General features: G+C 36.3%; 1 protein-coding gene across 7 annotated transcripts in view; it reads right to left on the bottom strand.

Annotated features, from left to right (window-relative positions):
- The window catches only part of LOC117394428 (nuclear receptor coactivator 2-like), a 102,329-nt gene that overhangs the window by 68,743 nt on the left and 20,219 nt on the right, over window positions 1-13,367 (bottom strand). For all 7 annotated transcript variants that reach the window (XM_059017273.1, XM_059017276.1, XM_059017277.1 and 4 more), the window contains exon 2: window positions 342-425. The gene's annotated coding sequence lies outside the window, so the exon portion shown is untranslated. The remainder of the gene's footprint in view (window positions 1-341; window positions 426-13,367) is intronic.

Raw genomic sequence — 13,367 nt, 5'->3', positions numbered from 1 at the left:
AATTACAAGATGTGGAATGCTCAGCAGAAGAAAATTAGCATAGATTAAAAGATAGAGCTTTTTAACACTATCGCTCTTTCAATTCCAACCTTTTGTTTATTTATTTATTTATAATCCTAGGGACAAAAAAAAAAAAAAAAAAAGCTAATCTTATCTAATATGTAGAGTGGTGGTCGTAAAACTATAATCTGAAAATTGCAAATGTATCCAATATGTGATCTTTAACAGTCGATTGTGAGGGGGTGCAATTATTGTAAGCAGTTGAACAAGCAATCAACTCGCTGTCAGTGCAACTGATGGAAAGCGTGACAGTTTAGTCAAGTACATTTTAAAAAGCTCACCTTGGCTTTATTCCAAAAAACACCCCCAAGGCATTTCTGCAGCAGTAGAATAAATGGTAATCTTTAGTCATCATCAACTTCACACTGAAAAAAGAAAAGACATACTTTGTTAGATATTATCTTTATTTATGAATCAATAATAGTAGTATACAAATTATCTTAGGCGACAGTAACTGCAGAAGTGCAGATATCTCAGTGTAGGCCTTCAATTCGAGCCTGGATAGGTGTTGCAAGTCAGTAGTGAGTTAAACACATTGTCATCTTGGTCTGCAGTAAAGTCTGCAGTAATTACTTGCAGAATAGCATAACTGGTAGACTGGTACAGTAAGGAGGAGACACAGTTTTCCTGCCAGAGAGGTGAAAGACAACAGGTGCTGTATACTCAACCACAGAAAGTGCAATCCAACCCACAGCTACAGCAGGTACAGTGTCAACCCCAGTATGATATTTGCATAAACCAATGTGTTACACTGCATTAATTTTTCACTTAAACTCTATTGCTGCCTATTTTAACAACTACAGGAAACCACCACGACCACCACAACCACCAAACGTAACCTTTCAGAGCATGTCGTAAATCTTAAATTCTACAATCTAACCACATAACATATGTTACAGTAGCTGAAGTGTACTGTACTTCGTCTAGTCTTTGTTTTATGTTTCTGAGATTTGAAGGACATTTAATTAGAAATCAGTAATGGCCCCTAAAAATAAAATTAAAAACATGGGAGACAGCTGTTACAAAGTTTTACATCTCAGCAAACATTTTGGTCCATTCAGATTACCGGGGTTCGAACTGTAGTCTACTGTAGCTGCATTTGCTTAGTTTTTCTTTGCTGTTGTCACAGATAGACATAACTGATAAGCGCTTGCTTTTTATCTCTGTTTCTTTAAAACTCCAGGCAAGTACTACTGGACAAAGAGTTGCGGTAGATGTCAATTTCCTTATATGGGGTGCATTAGCCACAACACAAATGAAGATACTTACATTATATATTATATTTTATATTGTATATTTTATTCCATGTTTCTAGTAAAATCTTATACCAAAATCGTGATTGAAACTGACAGGCCTAGACTGTACAGTACAGTTTGCCCTTTTATGAAACAGTATTAGGAACTACAAGCTTAAGCCTTCCCAGTTTAAAATGACGTCTACTACATCAAAATTATTTCGTTACTATATGCTCATTGTTTATATGAAAATTATAAATAAAATAAATAAATAAATAAATAAATAAATAAATAAATAAAAATCACACATACAAATTTTAAAGTCACCTTGGTGCCATGCATGAATTGGATAAAACTGTAATATTGTAAATACAGTACACTAGTTTTTGTTTAAGAGCATTTATGGACATAAACAAAACCATTCCATGTGGAGCAGCATCATGCATTAGCCGACTGCCCCACGTACTGTACAGCACTGTACACGACTGTGTATATGAACATATGGGACACACTGCAGGGGTTTGGTGTTAACATTACAGTTCTAAGATAAATGTGAATAGCTCGAAATTAATCTTAACATAAGAAATTCTAAAATATTAAATCATTAAAAAAAGTTATGTAGAGAATGGAGATTTTAAAACCTGCCCATTTACTGTATTTACAGTCACGTCTCCACTAAACAGATGTTCTCCCACTGAGTGCAGCAGATGCTCTTCATTGATTAAATAATTTAAAAAACATACAATTTGCTTTAAAATGAGGTTGTATTTAAATTTACTGTCGCACTTCCAAAATGGGAGAAAAAAATAGATTTTAGTATCTGGCGATAAAACAGCATTTAAGATTAAAAGATATTTACTTCAAAAGGTAACCTTTTCATTTTGGAGTGGGAACCAACCTTACTAGCAAGAAATAAAGGTTATATGGCAAATAACAGAGTCTATATATAATATTTAATCACGTGTTGCATGTTATTCGCATTCTCCGTTAACACTTTATTATAAGCATCGCCTACTAGGCAAGTATTAGTCATTTACTTGTAACTAACAAGCACTTAATAGATCATTTATAAGCACTGAATAAGGTTTTTTTTTTTTTTTTTTTTTTACCAAGCATTCCTTTACTTTGTTTTGTTTTCAAACATGGATGTTACAAATGCATTTTTGTTTTGAAATGTGGACAAATGTAATCTTACATTGCTACATAATGCTTTTTTTCTATTACTAAAAATACACAACAGCTTTTAATGATTAATTACAAACATAGATCTTCACCAACAAAACTTCAGGAGGTGGTGAATGTAATGTGAATAGGAACAAGTTTGTGAAGTTTCACCAAATTGCACATCAGAGATCGATCCTGTTTGTTGTGTCTGTGCGGTGGGGAATTATTATAGAGCAACACAAACTCTGTGAGTGCGGGTGGTACAACATACTGTATGGTGTAGGGGGGAATAATTTTAATAAGAGGCTCTTTATTGTTCAGTTGTGGTCTGGTTAGAATTGAAAAAGACATAATTAGCCCTCCACTGTAAAACAGCTTGATGGAAATTAAAGATGTAACATACTTGTAGTATTAATGGTACGATCTGGCTCCGAGACCTGTGAAGCACAATCGTCATTTTAATTGCTTATATGGGTGGGTTGTGAAGAGTGCGAGTGTGACGACATAGTGAGATGGTGTTAACTGAGCTAAGACACAGTCTTGGCTTTCAGTAGTTATCCACTTACAGTAGGGTAAGGAAATATAATTTCTGATTTTTAACTATCAAAAAATCAAAATCGACTTTTGTAAACAGTTTTCATCCAACTTAAACATATCAAATAAATAAACACAATTTTTTTTTTTAAAACGTGTAAGAAATACGTTTTTATGCACCAAACCTCGCTTTAACTTTCATTTATTTCTAAAAGTCATGTGTGGGAATATGTGTAATAAGTACCTTGCAAAGCGTTATTCAGTGCTTATAAATGATCTATTAATGCTTGTTAGTTACAAGTAAATGACTAATACTTGCCTAATAAGCAATGCTTAAAATAAAGTGTTACCAAATATGCAATCACGTGTTGCATGTTATTCTCATTCTAAACATTTTTGTTCCAGTCTTTTTGTTTTTTTTAAACCAAGCCTAAAAAAGGTAGCAAAATCACAAGCCGACTCTCACTACTGCTGTGTGGTCCGGTGGTTAAAGAAAGGAGCTTGCAACCTGGAGGTCTCCGGTTCAAATCCTGGCTCACTCACTGACTCACTGTGTGACCTTGAACAAGTCACTTAACCTTGTGCTCCGTCTTTCAGGTGAGATGTTGTCGTACGTGACTCTGCAGCTGATGCATAGTTCACACACCCTAGTCTCTGTAAGTTGCCTTGGTTATAAATCCATCTGCTAAATAAACAAATAATAATAAATAATAATACTGCACTGGCTTGCCGTACTTGTTTGTGCACTCTGTGTGTTTAGTCAGCATGTGAGAGGCCCCCGGGTGTAAGTAATGGCCTACTCTATGTAATTTCACAACAAAACAAGTTGCTCTACAGTAGGAATGTGGTAGTATGAAATAAAAAAAAAACGGAATGCACAGTTTTATTTTGAATTTATTTTTAAATTGGTTTAACGTTCAGTATTAATCTATGTATTATTTACTGTTCCAAAAGGTTGTGATGAATGAAAAACTGCGGGAGTAATAGAAGAGAGACTTAGATCAGTTAAATGATCCTGGAAGTTTTTATATATTTATAAAAACTTTATATATAAAAAAAAATATATATATATATATATATTATATATATATATATATATATATATATATATATATATATATATATACATACATACACATCATACTTCATGATAAGCTTTTTTTTTTTTTACATATATTAAAATAGGGATATTTAAAAAAAAAAAAAAAAATGTTTGTAAACAAACAAAAATTGGTAAAATATATATATATATATACATTTTTTTTTATTCGGGGGGGAAAAAAATCTCAGTATACACAATTGCTGATTAAGTTTAATGTCTGGTTGCTGATTAAGTTTAATGTCCCTGGCATGTATGTTGAAGCAGAAGCTGTGCAAGTCGATGCCACATTTTCCCATGTTAACTGGTACTTTGTGAATGTTTGGGCAATCGCTGTGCTGACGGAAATAGTATCTACAGAAGGTATGAACATGACATCACCACAAAACAAGCCAGATTTATTCACCTTGAAATCATAAAAAGAAAATTGACAGAACTGGACGATGCAAGCCATCGGGCGACATGTCAAAAACACACTGGACCACCACCAACCAATAATTTTGGGATAGGCCTGCCACAGGTCAGGTATTTACCGAGCATTTTATATCAAAGCATTTTATATATAAGCTCCGTGGAGTGCCGTCCTCTTTTGCATTGAACCCTCGAATGCAAGTGATGCGACCTTGCAAGGTTTGGTGGTCGTCTTCTCTTTCAGGGAACCAGGGTTGCAGATGCAACCTAATGTTCCCTTTCAATTCAAAGACGATCACCAACCAATACTTTTGGGAAAGTATACCAAAGCCGTTGCGAGGGACTGTGAGCGGACAGCAGATGAGGGACGTCTCGCTACCGGCAAACAAATGTATGTGGTGTGAGCGTGCAACCTCAAGGACCCTTGTGCCTAATGAAGGCATAGAGGGATCTACCACATTAAGTCGGTAGAAACTGGTGAATGTATGGGGAGTAGCCCAGTACATAGATCATTCAATGAGGCTCCTCTAAAGAGGGCCCATGAAGTAGCCACTCCTCTAGTAGAATGCGCAGCTACCAACCAGGTGGAGGTAAGCTGGCATTATTATATGCAGTTGAGACTGCATCCACAATCCAATAGGACAGTCACTGCTTCGAGAGGGCTTGACACAGGGTCCTTTCAACATAACAGACGAAGAGCTGGTCAAACAGTCGCCCAGGTAATTCAACACCCTGATCCCCTGCAGCTGCAAGGGGCTAGGATACTCCCATGAGAACCTAATGTTATGTGAACCCCTGGCAATAATCTTTACACTATCAGTGCACTAGAGAAGACATTTTGAAAAGAGCTTTAAAACAGACCTTAAAAAGTTATAAGTGTAAAAAGTTGTCAGGATGGTAATGAAAAGCAAAATTACAGATATGTTATTTAAAACAGTTGTAGCAATACGTGGGGATGTGTAACGCTATATTTTTCATTTATATACCACACACACTGTAAGTTATCCTTTGCTTACACAAAAGAAAAAAAAAACATATCAGTTGAGATAAAAAAAAAAAGTGTGTATCTTTATCAAGACTCCAAATGTTTCCAGAGTGAAATGAAGCTTCATGACGTCAAGTGGTTGACCCAGATGTGCTTCTAATCATGGCATTTAGATCTGCAGCAGCAGAATATAAAGGCTATACGTCTGAGCCTGCGAGGCAAAGCATTCATTTAGATGACAAACCTGGTTCTAACACCTCTGTAAAGTCCATAGCCAAGGACAGGGAAACGGCAGGTTGTCTAATTTACAAAATGCATTCCCGGAATCCCAGTGGCAATAGAGTAATAAAGCACTAAAAAAGTGATCAAAATCCAGCCTGCAGACACATACAGAAACGATTACAGAGTCAAGTTTTTACCGACCTTTTTTTTAAAATTGTTTGCAGCATTCAATCTAACATTACCTGTAATGTAATTGTAGTAGTGTTCGTAGTATTGTCTGATAACATAGCATATGACAAGAACCACATACATTTGAAATGTTTTCAGCAGGCTAGTACGAGTATGTGTCAGTGACAGTGTCACCAATGCCCCCCTCAACGAATTGTTACACTAACTGCCACAGCAATAAATAACAGCATATCACAAAATTAAACAGCATGTATTGCTTAATAAAATGAAAACAGAAAGTGTGAAATGTAACATTTGCATGGAGCGTGTTGAACAGCTTGGCTTTCCCTCCTGGATAAGATGCACATAGACCACCTCATTTTCGAACTAGAGACATCGGTGGATCCATCCACCATAAATGAAAAATACTTAAGAGCTGTGTTTTGAGTACATTTTACATTTGTACAGCAATGGTGCCAGTCATTTCAGCATATTTTCGTCATTTGCATAACATTGACTTTCACTCCATTCATTTTTTGTAATTCCAGCACTGGGCAATACTTTGTGAAAGGGAATTCTTCTTTTGTAATAAAGTAAGCTGTGTTCAATTTAATGCACATATCCTCTTTCTGTGCATTTTGATTGCGGTTTGATTCCGTGGGAGATTCTCTGCTCTGTAGGTTGTGTTTGCTTTTCTAAAATATACTGCTGAGCCTTTGCATGCTGTACTACCGTTCTGTTTAACTAGTAAACTAGTTTAACTAACTGCTATAAAATCAGTATTCCTGGCAATTTGTGGCCCTGCTTGACTGCAATAACTGCAGTGCATTAGCCCTGAATGTTGAACTAACCAGCTCAACTGATGGCAGAAGTTTCCTTTTTGTTTCACTTTTCGTTTCACTGGCTCAGAAAACAAAGACTCAGATGTTGAGGGTGCTTTCCTTTCAGAAGTTGACTCGTTCTGTCTGCTTGCTTCAATTGTTACCACCGGACTTGACTGCACTGGTCTGCATGTTCATTAATATTAATAATAATAATAATAATAATAATAATAATAATAATAATAATAATTGGATTGTTGCTGGTTTTTTAGTTAAAGTTAATTTAAGTACATTACACCCCAAGATGCCTTCAATAAAGCATAGTTCTACTGCAGTAGAAAACTGGTCACTACTGTGAGCACTGATATATATTATTTAACAAATTCAACCACTCATTTGCATTTCTTTTAAATCACTGGTGTTTTTATTGAGTTTTGATGCAGAAAAACTAACAGCTTCAATAACAGAAGCTACAGCAAACAAAAGAACACTACTTTCCAGATTTTTATTTTTTGGGGGTTTCATCCTTTATCAGGGCAAGGAGCCCCGTACATGATTATTTGTTTATTTTTAGAACGGGGTACCCCTCCGCCTGTGCGATTTTATTATTTTGTATTTGTTTTGTTGTAGTTGTATTTGTATTATTATTGTTAGAATGATTATTATGATTTATTAGGAATATAAAGGACGGTGAATAGCCGAGTGTCGTGGATTTGAATGGATGTTGTGTTATTTAAAAATACAATGTTTTCTTTGTTATTCTAGTATGGTATATAGCTTGTATCTGCCAGACACCTTGTGAGAATGCGGCTGGTGCCGTTTATTGAATTATTGTTTAAGTGTTTGTAATTATTTTGTTAAAATCACCTGCATATAAGCCTGCAGGGCTCTCAGTTCAGGGTGGGTGTTCAGAAGTGGAGAACGAGAGCAGTGAGCTAGTGGATTAATATTATAAAAAACCTAAAATACACACCCACCCTACCCACCTAAAATATAAATAGGAACATTGACAGTAACTGCCCAGCCTGTCCTATTGTTTGTGTTTAATGATTATCTTGTTTAAACTTTTAATATTTGATTTATTTTTGGTGTTTAAAAATAAAAGGCGCTGCAGCGCATTTTGCACCACGGTATTTTGTGTTTGTTTTCTTCCTGCATTCTGGCCGGACATCACCACATCGGCTGCCCTGTCACACACCCCAAAAAAAGGTCAAAAACTGTAAAGGTAACTCTCCAAATGCAAATTTTGGAATATTCATGTAATGTCCAATAAACCCCCAAAAATGAGAGTAAAAAGTTGATAAAAGGTCAGGGTGGTCATGTTGCTTCAATGCTGGACTTGTACAGTACTGTCCCTATAGATCAACAAATGTTTGTTGGAAACATAATCCCGGCCTAAACCTAATAATTGGTTTTGCTAAAAGAAGATCCCTGTACTGCTTTGAGCTCCTGATCCTGAGATAAAACACTCAGATATGCCTGCAACCCATAAACTCCCTTTTCACAGTTTCCTAAATGACCTTTAAGTGTTTAAAATGCATCCATGCACCAGGCAGTCCGAGACAATGTGACAAAAACACATTAAATCAATTTTCAGGAGCAGTGCCTTACTGTATGAATGAATTAAAAACGAGTCTAGTCTGGCCAGCAGAAACACAAGCTGCAGCATGAACACGCTTGCTTTCAAGAGCCAGAGAGATGAAAGTCCCTTCATTAGCTCAGTCGAATCGTTTTTTCTCTTTTGCACTCATTTCGTGTCATCATATGCTTCTGATTTTGAGTCTTGCTAATAAAAGGCATCCCATTTGAGGTGAAGCAGATTTTTTGAAGTGTTCTAATAAGGAAGCTGAAGTGTCCATAAAGCTTCAAGTTCTGACTCCTAACATCTGTTTGGGAGGGGGGAGGGCTGTTTACAGGAAAGCTTACCAAGGCCTGGGGAACAGGCACTAGAGCTACAGTACAAACAGAAAGATAAACTACACATCAATACATCCAATGCCAGTCAACCGAAACATCTGCAACAAAAAAAAAGGTTTTAAAAAGCCACAGCTACAGTACTATAGTGGTGTTCAGAAACTTTGCAAAAGCTATAGTATATCATTTAGTTTACTATTGCTCACATTCAGACTCTCCTCTGTAGTTGTGCAAAGTAACCAAAATTGTATTTAGCTTTCATTTTCCCTTTCACCGTGCCATCTGAAACAAAATCCAGTTCGGAGCTTACGTTAGTTATCTTTCAACAGGTTTTAATATGAACGGCCAGTATACTGTATGCTCTAAATATAAAGTTCAGCCTCTGGAAACCCATGCTTTCTTTGTGGGGAATAAAACAAGCCATTCCTAACTCCTTCAGATGGTGCATGCCAAGCAACAGATTTTGAAATAATTTTAGCTGCTATTTTTACCCATGAAATTGCTATAAAATACTATTGAAGAAAAAAAAAAACATGGATATATATATAACAGTTACATGACCCTTTTAAGCCCAAGTGTGCCAGTAAAACAGTCAAATAAGTAAGACACACTCATTTGATATATACTTTTTATTTATGAACAATAAAAAATATTCCTTTTTAGAAAACACAAAACATCATACACAATAAAAATTTAAAAAGCGGTTTGTAAATACCAAGGCATGCAATGAACAACTTATTTGTAAACGGTATACAGCAATTCATACAAAACACAAGATTTCTGAAGAATAAAAATACAGTTTTAATAAACAGGTAAACATACATATGCAATTTCTGTAAACAAAAACAGGCACACTATTACTATATGAGGAGTGCTTGCGTGTTTGTTGTTGGTGCGAGTACACACAGGAATGTGAAGACCTTGAAAGCAGAGATGAATGGCGGGGTTTTTTGCTCTGTTGCTGTAGAAACTATTTTGTTTGCAATAGCTAAATATACACCTTTAGATTGCTTATGGTTTGCTGCTGTATCTTCCAATCTTCTCAATGCACCTCATACATGGAGGGGTGTTGGCGCAAAATGTGATTGGATAAAAAAGTCACAAGACAACCCCCCAACTGCAAAACAATCCTTCCACAGCATCAACACGGCCTATACACCATGTATACTGCCAGACCAGGCTCAAAGAAACCCCATAGAACAGACGGCAAACATTGACATTGGTGGTAAAAAAAATATATATATATATATTTTAAAAAAAAAACATAAACACATACTATTTACAATTCTTCTCTGTACAGTTTGTAATGTCTACGGTTAATAATTTAGGATTCTTTGCTTTTATTCCGTTTGGGAAAGAAAAAAATAAATGTTGTCCAACTTCCTAAAGCACAAAAATCTGGCCTCAATACACAGCAAATTAAAGTGTACAAGACAATCCCCTTTGAGACACACTGTACTATAGAGTAGTTATTGCTCTTTCCAATGTGTGCCTGCTGTAACTGTAACATGATCACAACAGCAGCAAAGCCGGAGGGAGGAGGGAGCTGAAAATCCTGCCATCTGTAGGTGCTTTACACAGTTCTATTAGACACTGCTGCTGCTACAGGGTCAAATGTTTAGTATTTTCACTCACTTGTAACCAATCACAGAACAGCTCCACTATGACCTACTCTCAAAGCAGTTTTTGTTTTTCAGTCACATGATTATGGCACAGAAAATGAATTAATGGTATGTTTTTTTTGTTTTTTTTTCATTGCTAATCCTCTGCTCTACCACCATTTTTGTTATATATACTGTATACACAGAACCAGGGATCCTAGTTTTCTGCAGTAAAAAAAAAAAAAAATTCTACAGAAAAAAAATTGCGTTATTCCGCAATTAAATAAAAGGCCCCCGTCACATTATAAGATACGCAAACAGTACTATTGAATAACAGTTAACACAGGATGTGTTTATTGGTACACTTTTAAATTCTAAGGAAGTTACAAGCTCACCAGTGCCATCAATCAATAACACCGTGTAACATTTTTTTTTTTTTTTTTTTTGGTTCCTGGGTAGTAAGTGTTATTTCCTAATTGCTTATGCCTCAAAAGTATAGAAAGTGGCTATTATTCCCCACAAACTTTGCTTTTGTGACCAGGAGTGATATTTTGAAATTTACCTATTTCCAATGAGAAAAAGGGCGAATTTGTGTCATTTCGTTCACATAAAGTTAGAAAAAAACAACATATGAATCCAAATTGTATAATGTATTTATACTAAAGTAATACAAAAATGACTACAAAAGATTTAGAAGTGAGTAGTTTTTCGAGATTTACGATTATACTGTAAATCACTTTCACGAATCAGCCCCTAAATGTAGTCTCCCATCATGTTCTCGTTATACTGTCCTTGGTAGCGGCGTTCAAAGTCCAGTATATCCTGGTGGAAGCGCTCGCCTTGCTCCTCCGAGTACGCTCCCATGTTCTCCTTGAATTTATCAAGATGAGCATCAAGGATATGGACTTTGAGGGACATCCTACAGCCCATTGTGCCGTAGTTCTTCACCAGAGTCTCAACCAGCTCCACATAGTTTTCGGCCTTGTGATTGCCCAGGAAGCCCCGAACCACTGCGACAAAGCTGTTCCAAGCCGCTTTCTCCTTACTAGTGAGCTTCTTGGGGAATTCATTGCACTCCAGGATCTTCTTTATCTGTGGTCCGACGAAGACACCGGCTTTGACCTTTGCCTCAGACAGCTTAGGGAAGAAGTCTTGAAGGTACTTGAAGGCTGCCGACTCCTTATCTAGAGCTCTGACAAATTGTTTCATAAGGCCCAGTTTGATGTGCAGTGGTGGTATCAGCACCTTCCGGGGGTCCCAACTGTACTCATCATACTTCAAGGCGTCCAGCAAGGTCTTGATGATGTTGTAATCCTCTTTGAGGTGCACCGAGTGAGCCAGGGGAAGAGACTGGTACTTGTTACCATTATGGAGCAGCACGACTTTGAGGCTCCTGGATGAGCTGTCAATGAAGGACAGTATAACGAGAACATGATGGGAGACTACATCACTACATATAATCGTAAATCTCGAAAAACTACTCACTTCTAAATCTTTTGTAGTCATTTTTGTATTACTTTAGTATAAATACATGTTAATCTGGATTCATATGTTGTTTTTTTTCTGACTTTATGTGAACGAAAAGACACAAATTCGCCCGTTTTCTCATTGGAAATAGGTAAATTTCAAAATATTACTCCTGGTCACAAAAGCAAAGTTTGTGGGGAATAATAGCCATTTTCTATACTTTTGAGGCATAAGCAATTAGGAAATAACACTTACTACCCAGGAACAAAAATTGTGTTACATAGTGTAATATAAAACAAACTTACCATTTTACTGTAAACATTACAAAAATGTCTGTGTAGTAATAATAAAAAACAAAAAATAGTATTCATATTAGTTTATCTCTGAGTTTGTCACCAAAATCATTGACCCGATCTTTAGGGGTGATTTTTATTGTTTTTGGCATCTTTAAACAGCTTGTTCAGTAACAACAATGTGCATCTGGATACACTACTGAAGTAAACTGCAAGGCACTTACCAACATGAATGTGACAGTGTGCCTCCCTCAACCTTGACCTCTGTACACCGGAAGCAGTTTTATTGAACCAGTATGTTTACTTAAATTTAAAGCAAAATTGCCCGTTTTGATGATTATGTATGATATGAAAAGTGCATTGATTTGGTTATCAAACAAACAAAAAAAGCCTTGCATGTTTTTTGACCCACCCCAAGTGTAAAATTAAATATTCTCTGACAGCATAGAAAATCCATGTTTTTCCACATTATTCTGCCGCAAACGGATTCCTAGGATCCCTGCTCATCACTATGTTTGTTTGACCCTTTATCTTCCCCTTTCTTCCTTCCTTTTACTGTAACCAACATGAAACATTAGTGCTATAGATCCAGGACACAAGTACTGTTACCCACTCCTACACTTTCAAATGTTAAAGATCCCATCAGGTCTGAAGTTCATTGATTCAGTTAGTCATATAACACAAGGTATGAATGTGGACAGCTGATGTTCAAGACTGCTTACAAACGTCCTGTGAAAAAAACATTTATTGGACCCGACTGGCCCTGTAACACAAGCAGTAAGGCCTGCTGAAACTGAAGTGCCACACAGCAGCAACAAGAAGAAAATGTGTATGCATGTTCAGTAATGTAACAAATGTATGAAAGACTCTTAGCACGTGAAACAACTTGTCTTCAATTCTTTACATTCACAATATACTACCATCCCCATCCCCAGGCCCTTCTGAAAGAACACCTGATCATTGATACAGTACATACACTTCAGGCCACCTTGCAAATGGTCACTTTGAGCTGTACCTATTTAATAAAACAGCTGAGGGTCTTCCATATCCATATGAAACTGTAAGCAAGTATATACAGTACAGTATATCCCCCTTGTAAGTCAGCTGGGAGGTGTAAAAATCAGTGTGTTCTAGCAACTAGACGAGCCAACTCATCAGCTAATTACAGTCGAGGCAGATCTGCAATATGAAAACGCTTTTTAAAAATGACATAATTCAAGAGTGGAAAAGATGCAACTGCAAAGATCCGAAAATAGACATGGAGCTGGACAGAAAAACAAACACTTCCACCCATACACACCTGTTTTAAAAAGAGTATGTTTCGATTCTAAATAACTCCTAAGTTAAATATCACTTATTTCAGGTTTTAAGAAATAAAAAGTTACCTTTCAAC

The sequence above is a fragment of the Acipenser ruthenus genome, chromosome 3 (genome assembly GCF_902713425.1).
Source record: "Acipenser ruthenus chromosome 3, fAciRut3.2 maternal haplotype, whole genome shotgun sequence".
Taxonomy (NCBI): domain Eukaryota; kingdom Metazoa; phylum Chordata; class Actinopteri; order Acipenseriformes; family Acipenseridae; genus Acipenser; species Acipenser ruthenus.
This window is presented reverse-complemented; position numbering and strand designations above follow the sequence as displayed.